General features: G+C 39.3%; 1 pseudogene; it reads left to right on the top strand.

The window, feature by feature from the left end:
* The first annotated feature begins 17498 nt into the window (after positions 1-17498).
* On the top strand, positions 17499-17652 carry LOC115031056 (annotated as a pseudogene).
* The last annotated feature ends 731 nt before the right edge of the window (positions 17653-18383 follow it).

Raw genomic sequence — 18383 nt, 5'->3', positions numbered from 1 at the left:
CACACACACACACACACACACACACACACATACCACACATGCATGTACATGCAGATGCATAGACACATAAATGCACACACAGAGACATACATGCATGCACAGACATATGCACATGCACACATACACACATGAATGCACACAGAGATACATGCCCATGTACATACAAACGATTTCAAAAATCAATATTTTTTAAAAAAATCTTTGTTTCATCTATTTTAGCTTAGAGAAATAACAATGTTAGTGAATTTTGCAGGGATTAGGGATAGTATAAGATCTAATGCTTTAGTTTCTTTCTTCCAGTACAATTTGAAAAATTATAAAAATATAAGTAGTTTATTTCACATTATTACTATTTAACTACCAATTACATTATGTCCATACTACAAATTATTTAAAAGTATAAAGCTATGACTGCCTTAGGAGGACATACTAAGCTGGTAGAGAAGTTGAAAACTAAACTCAGGGAAAATATCCTCTTTTGTATAACATAAAACTATCTTAATGCTGCTAGCACTGCTTGATGTAAGTAGTCTGCGCTGCCACCTGAGGCTATGGTGAATTCCCAAGCTGTGTTGCTGCTGAGGGCTACCTCTGGGTACATGGCCGTGAAGCAGCATGGGTTTCTATCAATGTCCATGGCTCATATTATCACCAAAGACTCTGCAAACATCCCTGGTCTGGGCTGCGACCTGGGACCATGAAGATATCCAAAGGCTGTGCAGACCTGGCTTCACCACTTACTCACTACTGCATTTGAGGGAGCTGCCCTCACCCCTCAAATGCCCTGTCACGGTGTGGGCAAGACAGAGATGCCCTCCCCCATCCCCTTACCACATGTGACAAGCAGAAGATCTGACTCCAAGGTCATGAGAGCTGGGGAGCTAACCCTGTTTCTCACCTGCTGAAACACTTTGGAGAATCTGAGTAGCACAGAAGAGCTGGCTCTCTGACAGAGATGAGAGTGAGCCGACTCTCAGGGCATGAGAGCAAGAGCTAGTACTGGAGAGTTGGTCTTGGCAGTGTGTCTGAGAGAGAGATGAGGCTGACTGATGCAGCTACTGCCCAGGCCCAGATCCAGGGCTTTCAGTTGACCCACACCAAAGTTGACACCATGTGTAATCTGCTGGAGAGTGTAAAGGGAACATTTCTGCAGATCCAAAGCTGCAGGATCTCCATGTCCCAGGGCAACAACAGGATATAGGAGAGGATTCCCACTGGGGACCCAGCATTGGCAGTGTAACAGATGCCAGAGACCTCCAACTGGATCAATGACTGATTGCAAGAACATTTTAAAATAAATTTTGGACAAAACAGTATACTGTGTGATACATTCTGACACATCTTAGTATCCATGGCAAGATTTTTGCTGCTGTTGGTTTTTTTTTTTTTTTTTTTTTTTCAGTAGTGTTGCAAGGATAGATGGCAGATATGTGGGGACAGGAAGTCCAATGGGATTGTGATGCATGATGTGAAATTCATAAAGAATCAATAAAAGTAGAAAAAAAGTTGTCTTAATGAAAATTTCAGAACCAAGCCTTAAATTCTTAATTTTATTGACCTTCCCAATCTCTGCAAACTAAAAGTAGAAATGTTATTATGACAATTTAGTCACAATTACACATGTGTCCACTTCACAGTGAAAGCTGTCATACCTACCTTACATACACATCTCATTGCACAGGGATTAGCATATGAACTGTGTATTGATCAGAAGAAACCCACTTAATTGGATATAACTCTTATTTTTTTTCAAAGGTGTAGTCAATCTGTTTCTGTCAGTTGTAATACATCTCAAATCTATGGAATTCATTTCATATAAGGAATACACACACACACACACACACACACACACACACACACATTCTATTTGTGTACAGGTATCAAGTGAAGAGCTGCATTTCTTGCTCAGTCTCTAACATTCAGGAACAAGTGGTGAAATGGTGAAATACAAGTACAAAAGGGAGAACATGGAAAAGAGCCATGCCTGAGGTTAATTCTATGTGTGGCAGAATTGTACAATTTATCCTTCCTATCACTTTCTTTCTTCCTCCTAGACTTTCTCTCTATTTCTATAAGGTAAAATACTTCTTGGGTAAAATACATAAATATTTTTGTATTTTACTTTACAGCAGTAAATATTTGTTTTGTGCTATATATTGTTCCAGAATATACTTTGATATATTTTCATGTTTTGATATATACTGTCATACTTTGAAGTATGTATATAAACATATAAAGAGGGGTCCAAAAGGTAGAAAAAAAATTCTTGGCCAGATTTGTCATAAGGTGACTTTAAAATTGGTTTAACAAACTCACAGAAGGTATTCAGAATATTATTCTTTTCCAGTGCCATGGACTAGGTAAGAACTCTTATGCACAGATGTGGGTATCATGGGAGAAAATGAATCACCCTGAGCTATAACTGCCATTGTGTTTTCTGACAAAATACAATCTTCTCAGTTCTGCCTTCATCTACTAGAAAAGTCACTGCATCTCCAGTAAGAAGTCTAACCCAATGTTCAAATTTTAGACTGTTAACAGAAACGAATTTCTTTTGGATGTAACTGTCAAAATAAGTAAACTGGTCACTTCCTCACTATCTCTTAATTAAAGGTATTTTTAGCCAACTAAGTAGCCTGGGATTATGAGTTTTCATAAGCAGGAAATGATGTATGTGCAGGCATACACCGTTTTTGCAGACACATCCAGGGATTCTGGACTTGCTAAGTCAGCAGTTATTATCTTAGTGAAGGTTCACAAAGCCTGACTCCATAGCTCTTCTCTACTCTCAAGATGCCCATCACAGCAGCTCTGTGAGCTGATGAAGCACATTAAGAATATAATTCTTGTTACTAGATATTGAGACAGTTCAGCAATTGGTCAATTCTCAGCATGGTCTGAACAAATGGAGTGGAATTGCAGCAATTATTGGCAGTTCCTTACAGGACTATCTGGTGGGCTATAATATATTTCAGTGTGGAGTGGCTAATACCCCTCTTTTACATCTAAAATCCATCTGAAGTTTCCTTTTGACAAAGCTTATAATAAAGCCATAAAGTTAAGTGCACCCTATAGGGTGTTTTGTCTTAACACATTTGAAACAGCACACACACACACACACAAATACAATTTACCTTTGACAAATTTATATACATGTAAATATATGTTTTCTTGTATTTAATTTCCTAACCAATAAAATAAATTGAAACACCAGTTAACTTTGTCATACAGCAGATAATATAACTCCTCATTGAAGAATTAATTCTTTTAATTTGTTACAATTTGTATCTGAAAGTCTTTCCAAAAGACTAAGATGTTAATTCGTGAAACCCCCCAGTAGTGGTACTGTTAAGAAATGATTGGACCATGGAGGCGTTAACATCTTTCGTGAGTTGATATACTTATAAATTATTAGTGAAAGACCTAACTGAAGGCCCTTTGAGGGGTGAATTCTCTCTCTCTCTCTCTCTCTCTCTCTCTCTCTCTCTCTCTCTCTCTCTCTCTCTCTCTCTCTCTCTCTCTCTCTCTCTCTCTCTCTCTCCCCCCTCTATCTGATGTTTTTCTTCATTCTGACCAATTGGTCCAATAGATCATAGACTGAAGCCCCTGAAGAGTGAGACAAAATAACCCATTTTCTATGTTTGTAACCATGGAGAAATGTTCACAAAGAACACATTTATGTTGTTATTATGTGGACATTGTTTGCTTTTCTTCATGCTATACTACACATATTTCTTTGATCTTCAGTAATATAAATAGTGAAACAAAGTGCCATTATATATCTGTAAAATATATTAGATGAGATGGAAGCCACATAGAAACAAACAAAAGAGTTGTTCAACATTTAAAAATACAAATTCAGAGGATGGAGAGATGACTCAAGGGTTAAGAGCATTGGTTTCCTCCTTCAGAGATCATGAGTTCAAATCCCAGCAACCACATCGTGGCTCAGAATTATCTATAGTGGAGCTAAGGCCTTCTTGGTATTTGCAGATAAATGTTAGAGCACTCATGTGCATAAAACACATAAAGAAACAATATCAAATTCTGTAAAAATGTGAATTTACTTTAAATAAGAAGTTATTCGAAGCAATCCTTATATTTGGAATTGATAACATGGTTATGACTGGCATGCATGACTTTCCCCACTCTTCCATGTTATTTGTGCTTTCTGTGACTATTCTGACTGGTCATGACTTTCTGCATAACAATTCAATATCATTACAAGGGGGCACATGGCAGTATCAGTTCTGTTGGTGACAAGATCTTATCTACTAATATTTATTACCAGACATGGAAGTAATCAGTTATCACAGAAAATCTTCTACATTGTAAGAAGTCTCCTCATTTCTTACATTTTTTAATAGATATTCGCTTTCTTCTGTACTTGGTGAGTACAGATATTTAATTAGATATTTTCTTTATTTACATTTCAAATGCTATCTCAAAAGTTCCTTATACCCTCCCCTTGCCCTGCTCCCCTACCCACCCACTCCCACTTCTTGGCCCTGGCATTCCCCCATACTGAGGCATATAAAGTTTGCAAGACCAAGGGGCCTCTCTTCCCAATGATGGCCGACTAGGCCATCTTCTGCTACATATGCAGCTAGAGACACGAGCACTGGGGGTACCGGTTAGATTGTTCTGAACAGGATAGAACCCTGTTAGTGGTTTCTCTCTAATTGACTTAAGGAAACCAAGGTAACATCTTGAGCAATAATTAGAGATGGTAGCTCTATGAAAAGAAAGCCAAAATATCCTTATTGAAATGTTTGTGGGAAATAACAAGAGAAACTAATGGAAGGAAGCATAGGGAAGAGATAGCTTGTGACATTTATTTGGTTTCCATTTTACACACACTTCCAAGCTTCTATTAGGTATACAAACCTCTCACCTACCGACCAACCTTGCAATGACCTGGATTCCAGTCTGCATTGGACTACATATACTCTCATCTTTGAACAATGGTATACATTTCTTAACTCTGGTGACAATCAAATTTAGACAGTTTTCACCCAAGTATATACCTAATGAATCAGGGCATCGAGATTATACAAGCATAACTGGATGGAACAGCTTTTGGGTTCAAATGGAGTTAAGGCAAAATGTATCCTCTAGGAACCTGTTAGGAAATATCACCTATTGAAATCCTTGCTTATCCACTATTAAACATGTATGAGTTTAAAGCAGGTACATTATGGAGGAGGACATGTATAGTAAGGAAATGATTGTATAACCTAATCTATCAATTAAAAATACCCCCCCAAGAATAAATAAATAAAACCCCAAACAAAGCCTTTTAGTAATCAGTTGCCCCTTCCCTTAGACCCCCATGACAATAGTTCCCAGGCTGCAGCATAGGCTGTTAGTCTTCTTTCTTATGTGACTGTTCTTTGCTTCTTGTGTAAATCTGTGTGAGCTGTGAGCCCTGACTTTCAATTCCCAGGATAAGAAGGTAGAACAAAACTCAGCCTGGACCAGTGGATATGGTAGTGTAAACTTCTCTAAGTATTAGTATTTTAAGGTGATAAACAGGAGAATGCAGTTTCCAGAAATCAGTGTTTTCCAACCACCTCTGACTTGCCTCTGACTTGCCTGATGGGATCTTGAAGCAAGAGCTCCTAATACCAGGGACAAAGAGTATGTATGTGCAAAAAACATGGGCTTTTCTTGTTCCAATCCAAACTCTGCAAGCCACTAAAAGAAGTAAGTTGTAACTCTGCTATGTAGAAGACAGAGACAAACAGAATGATTCTTCCTGTGGTCTGGGCTCAAAATGTAAATGAATTCATTTTGCTATTTCTTCTAGGTTCTGTGACAGTTTTTCAAAGGCAGGTAAGTTTTCAGACCCAGAGCCAAGCCTTATAAATGTGGCTTTAGTAATAGAAGGAAGAACATCACAGTACTCTCCAATTTAAAGGATATATCTGATCCTTAGAGATAGTCACCAGTCCCTAAGTCTTTTAGGTACTGTAAATCTTCAAATTGTTTCAGAATTAGTATGGCCATGTTATGGTGAGTGATTCCATGAGGATGAACCAGTGCTGTATTTCATTCGCTGGCACTGGAGTCTATGGTTATAAGCAAAGCTGTGTGTGTAAATAGAGTGATGGTGGTCATGGAGGAAGTGTTATTGGCAAGGAAAGGGAATTTGCTCAGGAGTGCTGATCCCAATGGGAAGAAAAACCCGTTGGTATTAACATAATGAAAGGGATCATTATAACCAGGAGGGAGGCAAATCAATTAGTCTGTCTTCTAGGAATGAGGAAACATCTTTTCTGGATGCAAGTACAAAAAGAAAACATCAGCTCTGTGGGATAGGAATATAGTATCAGTTAAATCAGAACCATAGTTGTTAACACAGCAAGGACTATTTTTATTCTAAAGTTAGGGCTTTGTGCATAACCTCTATGAACCCTTTGTTCATTTCTTTATTCATCCATTCATTTTTATTTTGGCCATTTTATTTAGGTTAGCCCTGGATTCCTTGACATTCATTCCTCACTTGCCTTCATTCCCATGCTGTTGCTGTGTTAATTTTGTAGGTGTGGCTTTGAGAAAACAATTGCACAGACCCTCAATAACCTCTACCCCTAATCCCTCTTTTCTCACTCTTGGTTTCAAATGCAATTCAGTTATACTGGCTGATATCTCTTAGATTTGTTAAGAATGAATAAAAACTTCCATTCGGTTACAGGACTATGATTTTGAGATTAGATTCTAATATTTATACACTGAAATGCATTATGTATACTAAAATATTCCGTGCAGAGGTGGTGTTTGCTACTTCTAGTGAAAATTAATACTATATATTATATGTTTTTCAAATACATAGCATAGGTATTATTTCAGTGAAGAAGGGTTTTCTAAAATATTTGAATAAATGTGTAAAGGTTCATGAGATTTAATTTTACATATGTAAATATTCTGATAATGTTCTTAAGACTATTATAAGCATCAATCTCATATAAAGATCACTGGGAAAAAGTTGAAGGTTAAGATTATCAGTGAATTAAATAGTGTATTAATTATTTTACATCGCTGAGATTTAAAAAAAATTGATGACCAAATGCAATTTAAGAAAGAGTTTATTTTGTCATGTGATTTCAAAGGGCTAGATGTCCATAATGTTTTCTTGGACCAAGAATAGGAAGCTTAAAGATCACACTTCGGTCCATACACAGGAAGCAGAGGGAGAAAATATGATGCAGATCAATGCTTTAAATCCCCAAATCCCAACCCCAGTGAAGTCCTTCAGCAAAGCTTCATCTCCTAAATGTTCCATAGCCTCAAAGCAGATCCATCACCTGGAGAGCAGATATTGAAATATAGGAGCCCAAGGAGGAGGAGATTTTCAAGTTAAACAACATACTGCAAACATGCTACAAAACTATATTAAATTGGTATGAATATAGTCATATTTAAAACTAGCTTATTAAAGAAGAAAATTGTAAAGCAAGTGATTGACACTCGAATTTAAGGAAAGCTGTCAGTTAACAAGGAAACAGATGAAGTTTTAATGTTGTAAGTAAAACTATGAATGTGTAGCATTGTTTATAAATTTGCAAAAGTTCTGATGATATTTCTTCCCTTCAAGCTACCTCCAACTGACATAGGAAACACTACACCAGATGTAGAATGAAACATCATGTACTCCTTCCTGGAACAGCCTCTTCCGTTTGCAAGCTAGATTGATCCCTCATCTGTTTTAGAGTTAATGTGTTTTTCACTGGAGGGAAGACTTCTCTTTTACTCTGTTTCAGAACAAAGTCTTAGTTTGTTTGCTCTTTGCAATAAAGAAGTTAGGAATTTACTGGCGGCAGTGGGGGGGTGGGGGGGAGCCAGTTTCAAGCTTGTGTTTTAAAAAAGAACAGACTTTATTTTCCTCAAGGATGCAGAAAGATTGATGTGTGTGTGTGTGTGTGTGTGTGTGTGTGTGTGTGTGTGTGTGTGTGCAGCAGAGAGAAGTATATCAAAGCTTGGCCTCTGCAGTCACGATGCTAACAAATGTGACACCATTGACCTTTGATGATCTGTGACAGTCATTGCATTTCAATTGTCTGAACCCAGCATTACCCTCTAGCATCATTCTCTTAAACACGAGAATCCATTTATCAATTCTGTCTGACTAGGCTTGAGAAGAAGCAGTCAGGCTTGGGACTGTCTTTTAATAGTGTGTTTCCAGAGCCCTTTTTTGACAGTGTTTAACATTAGACAAAATCCCCTCTTGTTATTAGTAGGAGATTACAGCTCTCTCTCTCTCTCTCTCTCTCTCTCTCTCTCTCTCTCTCTCTNTCTCTCTCTCTCTCTCTCTCTCTGAGACAGGGTTTCTCTGTGTAGCCCTGGCTGTTCTGAAACTCACTCTGTAGACCAGGCTGGCATTGAACTTAGAAAGCTACCTGTCTCTGCCTCCCAAGTGCTGGGATTAAAGGCATGGGCCACTACTGCCCAGCAAGAAGATCACAACTCTCATCGTGGACAGTACAGATCATAATGTTTTAATACACTTGAGCTATGCACAGAACAAAAACTCATATTAGACAGAATCCCCAATATTCTCTTTATGGATAATGGACTTCCAGAATATGTTATATATCACAACAATGATGAACTGAAAAAGAAAGAAAATTATGTTGTGTTAAAATATAACTAGTTTCAGAAATGAGTCCCAAAGACTCATATAAGTCACATAAGTGCTAATGCAATGTGTGTGTGTGTGGGGGGGTGAGGGTGTAAGGGTGTGTATGTGTGTAATATCCGGGGCTCACCTTCAGATTTATACGTTTTAGAATTGATCTACATTAATATGTAACCTCAGTTTGGTCGCGTTTTAAGCAAGTGTAAAACTTCTAATAGAATCAAAGAGATCAATTCAGCATTTTTTAAACTTTTGATTTAAATTTTTCTCTTCTTTATTTAGAGAATATACTGTTTTCCAACACTGTAATGGACCTTAAGGAGAACATAACCACAATAAAATACAAACAAACAAAAAAAGTTTAGTATATTATCAAGGTCAATAAATATCAAAGAGTAAAATTTAAGAAAATAATCTAAGAGCAAAATAAGTAGTTCTGAGAAAACACATGCTTTCCTCTGGGCAGGGTTTCAGTAGGATATGGACACTGAGGTTCATACAACCATGAGTTCAGATGAAGCGGCCTGGGATCTATGCATTGAGCTCCCTTTGGAAATTGCTACACTGTGGGATTAAAGACTGAGTAGGGGGAAGTACACAAACGAATGGAGCATGATCTGCAGGATCTTGGAATTCTTTGGATTTCACTTTCGTTGCAATTTCCTCTGAGGCACTGTACCACATCCATTTAGGGTGATGAACTTCTCCTCCACACATGAGAAGAATTCTTGTAAGGCACTGGAAATCACTTAAATCCTGGAGAAGGCCTTTGCCAGGTTGAAGAGCATGGCTTTTTCTCATAAGGTATATATTTCTCATAGGATCCAGGTACTTCTCAGTAAATATTTATTATGTAAGGCTCATGGTCTTCATTTCCTTTTCTCCCTTTGTTGTTCTGTAACGCACTGTACTGAGAGAGTGAGAGGAGAAAGAGGGGAGCATAAAGTGACTGAATGAGTAGGCTGTAGTCTTCATCTCCCTGAGTACATCCTAGATTCCTGGAGCTCATCTTGGGGCTGAATCTCTTCTCTCTACACAGATGCTGGATTCGGTTGGTGTCTTGGAGAGACCATGCATCCGTAGCATCCTCCTTCCCTCGTCCACAGTCTGTGTGAGCCATTTCACAGAGATATTCCTAGAAAGTGGTGTCTTCCTTTCCAGCAGAAACCTGCAGCCAAGAACAACTTCAGTAAGTCAACTTCAGTAAGACACCTGTGTTGTCTGTCAAGGGAGCAAGTCTACACTGCCAGTTATGCCCCAGTGCATTTGATGAGATCAGGGAGAGTGTATACTATGGCTAACAGTGATTCCCACATTTTATTATATATTAGAATTACAAAAATGCATTGCTGAAATAGTGACTGTATCCAAGATCCAGAGTTTCTACTTCACAGGATCTTACCATCTAATTCTGCTGTGTCCCCTACAGCTGTCATTCAGGTCTGTCTTCAGAGCTCTCTCTAACCAACTACTCTTAAGGAGGTAGACACTCATGGAAATGGGAATTTTTCACATCTGTTTAAACATCTAGCATTATCCAATCACTTGGGTAGTTCCATTTAAAATTTTACCTTTACTTTAATTTTACCTTTACTTTGGTAGGTTTCGCTTTGGTGTTTCATTTATCCTGAATATGGGCTGTTCTTTCCCACAACCCCTCCTCTCCCCAATCTTCTTATCTCTCCTCTGTATTTAACAGTCTCCCCAACTCTTCCTGTTTCCATTTGCATGTCTCCTTTGATTTATTACTTCCCTCTTTGTCTATCCCTTTAAAGATTCAATTTCCTCCCATGACATCTTTTCATTTTCTTGAGCTTACACTTACTACACTACTACCTTAATACACATATACCAAACATTAGAATGTGAATGTGATAAGAAACATGGTGTTGAAGAACTTGTTCCTTTGTCTTACTTATTTTTATGTCCTGCCTTTTTTTTTTTTCTTTCACCCAAACCTTTCCACTTCAGGCTCTGCTTCTGCCCAAACAGCTCCATTAAACATAATACAACATGTATATACAGGACTTAAAAAGACTCTATTTCTGTACATGTATCTGTGGGTATATAAAGAACAGCGGAGCCATGATTGATGATATAGGTCTACAATTCCCTTTAGCAGTATGTGGTCTGAGGTATGGGGAATAGAGAGAGGGCCTGAACCAAGGATGATCATGAGGTTAAGGTTTGCATTGGCTACAGAATGAGTCCAAGATCGGCCAGAGCTTCTTAGTGAGACCCTGACTCAAAAAAAAAAAGTAAAATTAACACTGAAATATTTGATCGATGGCACAGGCTAATTCTAGCATGCATAAATCGTTAGGATTAAAATCTAGTACTACAATAAACAAGCAAGCAAGCTGGGCATGGTGGCACACTCCTTTAATCCCAGCACTTGGGAGGCAGAGACAGGCTGAGTTCTGAGTTCGAGGCCAGCCTGGTCTACAAAGTGAGTTCCAGGATAACCAGGGCTATACAGAGAAACCCTGTCTCAAAAAAACAAACAAACAAATAAACAAAAACAACAACAAAAAACAAAACAAACAAACAAACAAAAAACCAAGCAAGCAAGTAAGCAAATAAATAAATGAACAGAATAGAGGCACATAAAGTATATTGTTTTTACATAATTGGGACAGTATACATATGCTTTTTGGGAAAAAGGCAACTCCATAACCATAATAACCGAATTGTTTGGATTAATAATTCTTTTAGTTATTGTTTCTGTGACTTTTTCAACCAGCACTAGCACCAATAAAATGGAACACCTCTTTTTGATAAAGGACATAAGGTTACAAAAAGTATGAGAACCAGGCATTGGTGGCTTTCGTAGTTAGGGTTCCTATTTCTTTAAAGAGACACCATGACCTCAGCAATTATTATTCCAAAAATTTTATAGGTTCTGGCTTACAGTTTTATAGTTTTAGTCCATTGCCATCATGATGTGAAACATGTTATGCAGGCAAAAATAGTGCTGAAGAAGGAGGTGAGAGTTCTACACCTTGATCTTCAGGCAGCAGAAGTGTATATCACACTAGGCTTAGCTTGAGCATAGGAGACCTCAAAGCCCATGCCTACATTGACACACTTCCTCCAAAAGGACATACCCTCTCCAGCAAGGCCATACTTCCTAATAGTGGCACTCCTTATGAATCAGTCATTCAAACATCTGAGTCTATGGTGACCAATCTTATTCACAACACCACACTGGCTCACACCTGTGATCTCAGTATTTGGAAAAGAAGAGAGGAACATCAGTAGTCATTCTCCTTGGCTTCAAAAAGACATCAAGGTCAGTCTAAGATACCAGAGAAGGAAAGAGAGGAGAGGAGAGGAACAGAAAATGGAAGCGTTCCCTGTTATGACATTCTTACAAGGCCTATGACACCATGGTAGGTGGCCTTCTATGTCAGAATTTTTCTTCATTTCAATTGAAAGTAGATATTTTCCCCTGATTTTCTGATGACAGTTTCTCCTCCCCAAACAGGTTCCTGCTCTTTCCCTTTACCTCTCTCCCATCTGGATTTACACCCATTCTTTCTCTCCTTAGAAAATAAAGAGGCCTGATAGAACTCTGCACTAAACCCATCTGGTCCTGAGCTTTTTTTGGTTGGGAAACTATTAATGACTGCTTCTATTTCTTTGGGGGATATAGGGCTGTTTAGATCATTAACCTGATCTTGATTCAACTTTGGTACCTGGTATCTNTCTAGNAACTTNTCCATTTCATCCAGGNTCTCCAGTTTTGTTGAGTATAGCCTTTNGTAGAAGGATCTGATGGTGTTTTGGATTTTGACTTCATCCTGCTTGTGGACGTTGTACATCGTGGTGCGGAGCCTAGTGCGCACCACGATGTACAACGTCCACAAGCAGAGAAAATAAAGAGGCCTGATAGAACTCTGCACTAAACCCATCTGGTCCTGAGCTTTTTTTGGTTGGGAAACTATTAATGACTGCTTCTATTTCTTTGGGGGATATAGGGCTGTTTAGATCATTAACCTGATCTTGATTCAACTTTGGTACCTGGTATCTGTCTAGAAACTTGTCCATTTCATCCAGGTTCTCCAGTTTTGTTGAGTATGAAGCCTCTACTATATTATGCCTCTATAGGACCCCTCAATTAGCCCTTGGTTTTAGCTGACACTCCCCAAATTCCCTTCTTCTCCCCTCTTCCTTCTTATCCCTATTTGATATCCCCATTCTAGCCCTCCTAGCCATCCATAACTATCTCTGCCATTTCCCTGTCCTAGGTAGATCCAGCATTTCCCCACACCAAGTCCCTTTCTCTGTATTTGACCTCTGTGTTTATGTGCTTATCTTATTGAAATTTTAACATCCAGTAGCCACATCTAAGGATAACATATTTGCCTTGGTTTGAGTCTGGGTGACCTCACTCAAGATAATTTTTCTAGCTCAATCAATTTACCTGCAAATATTTTATATGGTTTGTCATGGCTGAGTAATATTACATTGTATAAATGTATTACATGTTATTTATCCTTTAATCCATTGATGGACATCTAATTTGTTTCCTGTTACCCACTATTATGAATAAAGTAGAAATGAATATGGTTTAGCAATCAAAACTTTTCTAAAAGAGTTAATGCCAACCCCCTTTCCCTCAGTCCTGAAGATCAAGCAGAACGCAAAATTATTCACAATGCTCTTAAATTTTTCTTTTCAAACAAACTAAAATCTTCTTTGTATGCCAGGTTTACCTTTTTCTGTTATTTCCAGGTTTTCAAAAGATCTGTCATTGTTTATTCAAATTTATTTAAGGACACTGTCTTAGTAAGGGTTTCTTTCATTTTTGTGAACATTTTATATTTTTATTAGATATATTTTTATTTACAATTCAAATGTTATCTCCTTTCCTGGTTTCCCCTCAGAAACCCCCTATCCCCTCCTCCATCCCCCTGCTCACCTACCCACCCACTCCAAATTCCTGGACCTGGCATTCCCCTATACTGGGGCATAGAACCTTCACAGGACCAAGGGCTACTTCTCCCATTGATGATCTACTAGGCCATCCTCTGCTACATATGCAGCTAGAGCCACAAGTTCCACCATGTGTTTCTTTGATTGGGGTTTAGTCCCAGGGAGCTCTGGGGGTAGGTACTGGTTACTTCATATAGTTCTACCTATGCAGCTGCAAACCCCTTCAGCTCCTTGGGTCTTTTCTGTACCTCCTTCATTAGGGACCCTGCGCTCCGTCCAATGGATGACTATGAGCATCCGACTCTGTATTTATCAGTTTCTGGCAAAGCCTCTCAAAAGACAGATACATCAGGCTCCTGTCAGCTAGCTCTTATTGGCATCCACAATAGTATCTGGTTTTGGTGGTTGTATATAGGATGCATCCCCAAGTGGGGCAGTCTCTGGCTGGTCTTTCCTTCAGACTCAGCTACAAACTTTGTCTCTGTAACTCCTTCCATGAGTACTTTGTTCCCTCTTTTAAGAAAGATAGAAGTAACCATTCTTTGGTCTTTCTTCTTCTTGAGTTTCATGTGTTTTGCAAATTGTATCTTGGGTATTCTGAGCTTCTGGGCTAATATTAAGTTATCAGAGAGAACATACCATGCATGTTCTTTTGTGACTGGGTTATCTCATTCAGGATGATATTTTCCAGTTTCATCTATTTGCCTGCGAATTTCATGAAGCCATTGATTTTAATAGATAAGTAGAACTCCATTGTATAAATGTACCACATTTTATGTATCTATTCCTCTGATGAAGGACATTTGGTTTTTTTCCAGCTTCTGGCTAATATAAATAAGGCTGCTATGAATATAGTGGAGCATGTGTCTTTATTATATGTTGGAGCATCTTCTGGGTATATGCCCAGGAATGGTATTGCTGGATCCTCCAGTAATACTATGTCAAATTTTCTGAGGAACTGCCAAATTGATTACCAGAGTGATTGTACCAGCTTGCAATGCCACCAGCAATGGAGGTGTGTTCCTCTTTCTTCACATCCTCCCCAGCATCTGTTGTCACCTGAGTTTTGGATCTTAGCCATTTTGACTAGTGTGAAGTGGAATCTCAGGGATGTTTTGATTTGCATTTCCCTGATGACTAAGGGTAATAGCAAGGGTTTCTATTCATGCACAAACATCTTGATCAAGAAGCAAGTTGGGGAGGAAAGGTTTTATTTAGCTTACACTTCCATGTTGCTGTTCATTACCAAAGGAAGTCAGGACTGTAACTCAAGCAGGTCAGGAAGCAGAAGCTGATGCAGAGGCCATGGAGGGATGTTCTTTACTGACTTGTTTTGCCTGGCTTGTTCAGCTTGCTCTCCCAAGACTACAAGCCCAGGGATGGCACCGCCCACAGTGGGCCCTCCTGCCTTGATCACTAATTAAGAAAATGACTTATAGCTGTATCTCATGGAGGCATTTCCCCAACTGAAGCTCCTTTCTCTGTGATAACTCCAGCCTGTGTCACATTGACACACAAAATCAGCCAGTACAGACTCATATTTTCAATTTTGTTGACTGTTGCTGAGATTTGGGATAGAAGCAGTATACAAGCTCTGTTCACATGAGGAGTTGAACTTCATTGCATTCTGATGGTGCTTTTGGTTTCAAAAATGCAAATAATATGAGTTTGAATATAAAAAGTGTGTGTGGGAGAGAGAGAGAGAGAGAGAGAGAGAGAGAGAGAGAGAGTGTGTGTGTGTCTTGGAATACTTGTACTATTTTAGATCATATTCTTGGGTTTCAACACTGTATGAACAATGTGTGATACCTGAATTATCAGATGCCAACACTGCTTCCTCATTTTCTCCACCTTTGCTGTTCCATATTTTGTTTCCTTTTCAAGAACTCAGTGATTTCATTTAGGTCTCAGATTTGAGATCACACAACATTTTTCTTTGACTTATTTCACTTTTTATAACGTTACCCACATTTGTCTGGTTTACAAATTGTACTATCTGCTTTAGTTATGGAGGTGATGGGGATGGGAACACTGAAGAGAATAGGAGAATAGGCAAAAGGTTATGGAGTTTGTTGTTATCCAAGATTAATTCATCTAGAGCTCCTATGTGGGTACAGAAGACTGGTATGATAGTTTCTGCCTTTTTTTTTATAGTCATTTGCTACTCTGCAGTTGAAGCTTAACAGAATACACTATACACCCTTTACATATACATAGTATGCAGTATCTTGCCTATTGGCAGATAGGACTAAAGAATAAATATGACCATTTGTCCTGTTACGACTTTCAATATTACTAGATGTTATGCAGTTCTGTGAATAGAAAGGTGATGTTTCACCTAACACACTCAACATTTAGGTGTGGCTTTTTTGCCGTTAGAATGTATTGAAAAGAAAAAAAAGTAATTTTAAAAATTTAATTAAATTTATTTATTTTTTATTATTTTATTTATTCACATCCAGCCATTGTCCCTCTTCCACTCTTCCCACCTCCCAAAGTGCTTCATCCCATTCTTCCTCCTCCTGTCTCAAAGAGGATGCTCCTCCACGACCAGGCCACCCCCCTCGCTGGGGCCTCAAGTCTTTTGAGGATTAGGTGCATCTTCTCCCACTAAGGCTAGACCAAGCAGTCCTTTGCTATATGTGTCCAATGGAGGGGGGCTTCAACCAGTTCCTGTATTCTGACTGATTGGTGGCTCAGGTTATAGAAGCTCCCAGGAGACTGCTTTATTTGAGACTACTGGCCTTCTTATGGGGTCGTCATCTTCTATTTCCATCCTTTCCCTAAGTCAACCACAGAGGTCCTCCATTTCACTCCAATGGTTGGGTGTAAGTAGTTGCTTCTGTCTCAGTCAGCAGCTGGTTGGACCTCTCAGAGAACAGCCATGGTAGTCGCCTATCTATAAGCACACCATAGCATCAGTAATAGTGTCAGGTTTTGATGCCCTCCCATTACGTGGATCCCAAGTTTGCCCTGTTACTGAACCACCTTTCCCTTAGTCTCTTCTCCATTTTTGTCCCTGTAGTTCTTTTAGACAGGAACACTTCTTGGTCAGAAATTGTGACTGTGCATTGGTATCACCATCCCCCCTCTTGAGGCCCTGTCTATGTACTAGAGGTGGACGCTTCCAGTTCCCTCTTCTCAGAGTTGGGCATTTCAACTAAAGTCACTCCTATTGAGTCCTGAGAGTCTTTTACCTCCCAGGTCTCTAGTACTTTCTAGAGGGTCTCTCTACCTCCCACCCTCCGAGGCTGTATATGTCCATTCATTCTGCTGGCCCTCTGGACTTCTCTTCCATCCTCCTACTCCTATACCTGACCCTGTTCCCATTTTCCCCTCTACTTCCCCTCCTCTGCTTCCTATGACTGCTATCTTCTCCCTGCCAAATGGGATAGAAACAACTTCACTTGACCTTTCTGCTTGTTGAATTTCTTAAATTCTGTGGGTTGTGTCCTAGGTATTCTGTTTTTTTTTTTTTTTTTTTTTTTTTTGGCTAATATTCACTTATCATTGAATAGATACCATACATGTCCTTTTGGGTTTGAGTTACCTACTCAGGAAAATATTTTCTAGTTTCACACATATGCCTGTAAAACTCACGATGTCCTTGTTCTTAATTGCTGAGTAGTATTCCTTTGTGTAAATGAACCATATTTTCTGTATCCATTCTTTGTTTGTGGGACATCTTGGTTGTTTCCAACTTCTGCTTTTCCCAAATAAGGCAGCTATGAACATTGTGGTAATGTGTCCCTATGGTATAGTGGGACATCTTTTGGGTATATGCCCAAGAGTGATATAGCAGGGTCTTCAGGTAAATCTGTTCCCAATTTTCTGAGGAACCTCCAGATTGATTTTCAGTGTGGTTGTACCAGTTTGCAATCCCACCAGCAATGGAGGAGTGGAGGAGTGTTCGTCTTTCTCCACATCCTCCTCAGTATGTACTGTAGTATCTGTTCCTTTTAGTTTAATATCTGATTCCTCCTCTATGTGATGACAGTCCATTAAATGGATTTTTGAGATTAGGAATTGGAATAGGAGCTTGCTCAGTTCACTCCACCCATTGACCTGGTAATTTTTTATGTTTATTTATTCACTTTATACCCTGCTCACTGCTCAACCACTGCTCAACCACTCCAAGAATCTTTCCTAATCCTGTTCCCATCTGTGTGGGTGGTAGTGGCCCGGTTGTACCCCCTACCCACTGAACACACTTCAAGTCTCTGTGAGGTTAGGTGCTTCCTCTCACACTGAGGCCAGACAAGGCAGCCCAGCTAATAGAACATACCCCAGTTGCAAGCAACTGTTTTGGGGGTAATCTCCATCTCAGTGGTTCAGGACCCACATGAAGGGGAAGCTGCAAATCTGCTACATATAAGCAGGGAGGCCTACATCCAATCTGTAGGGTCCAGGTTAGTTGATGCTGTTGGTCTTCCTGTGGAATTATTATCCCCTTCTGTGTCCCCAAATCCTTCTTCCTATTCTTCAACAAGAGTTCCCACTCTTACACTGTTTGGCTGTGGGTGTTTGTACCTGTCTGAGCCAACTTGTGGGTGGAGCCTCTCAGAGGACAACATGCTCCTGACGTCGAGCATAACAGAGTACCATTGACAGTGTTAGTGATGGGTGCTTGCACCTGGGATGGGTCTCAAGTTGGGCTGGTTATTGGTTGGTCATTCCCTCACTTTCTGCTTTATCCCCTATCCCTGCATTTCTTGTAGTAGGCTAAATGTTGGGTGGAAAATTTTATAGAAGTAATTAAAAACATAAAGGATGACTCTTAAAGGAGTTCAGATTTGACAGTTAATGG

This window comes from Mus caroli, chromosome 4, assembly GCF_900094665.2.
Source record: "Mus caroli chromosome 4, CAROLI_EIJ_v1.1, whole genome shotgun sequence".
Taxonomy (NCBI): domain Eukaryota; kingdom Metazoa; phylum Chordata; class Mammalia; order Rodentia; family Muridae; genus Mus; species Mus caroli.
Note: the sequence above shows the minus strand (reverse complement) of the source record. Positions and strands in the feature narration are given on the sequence as shown.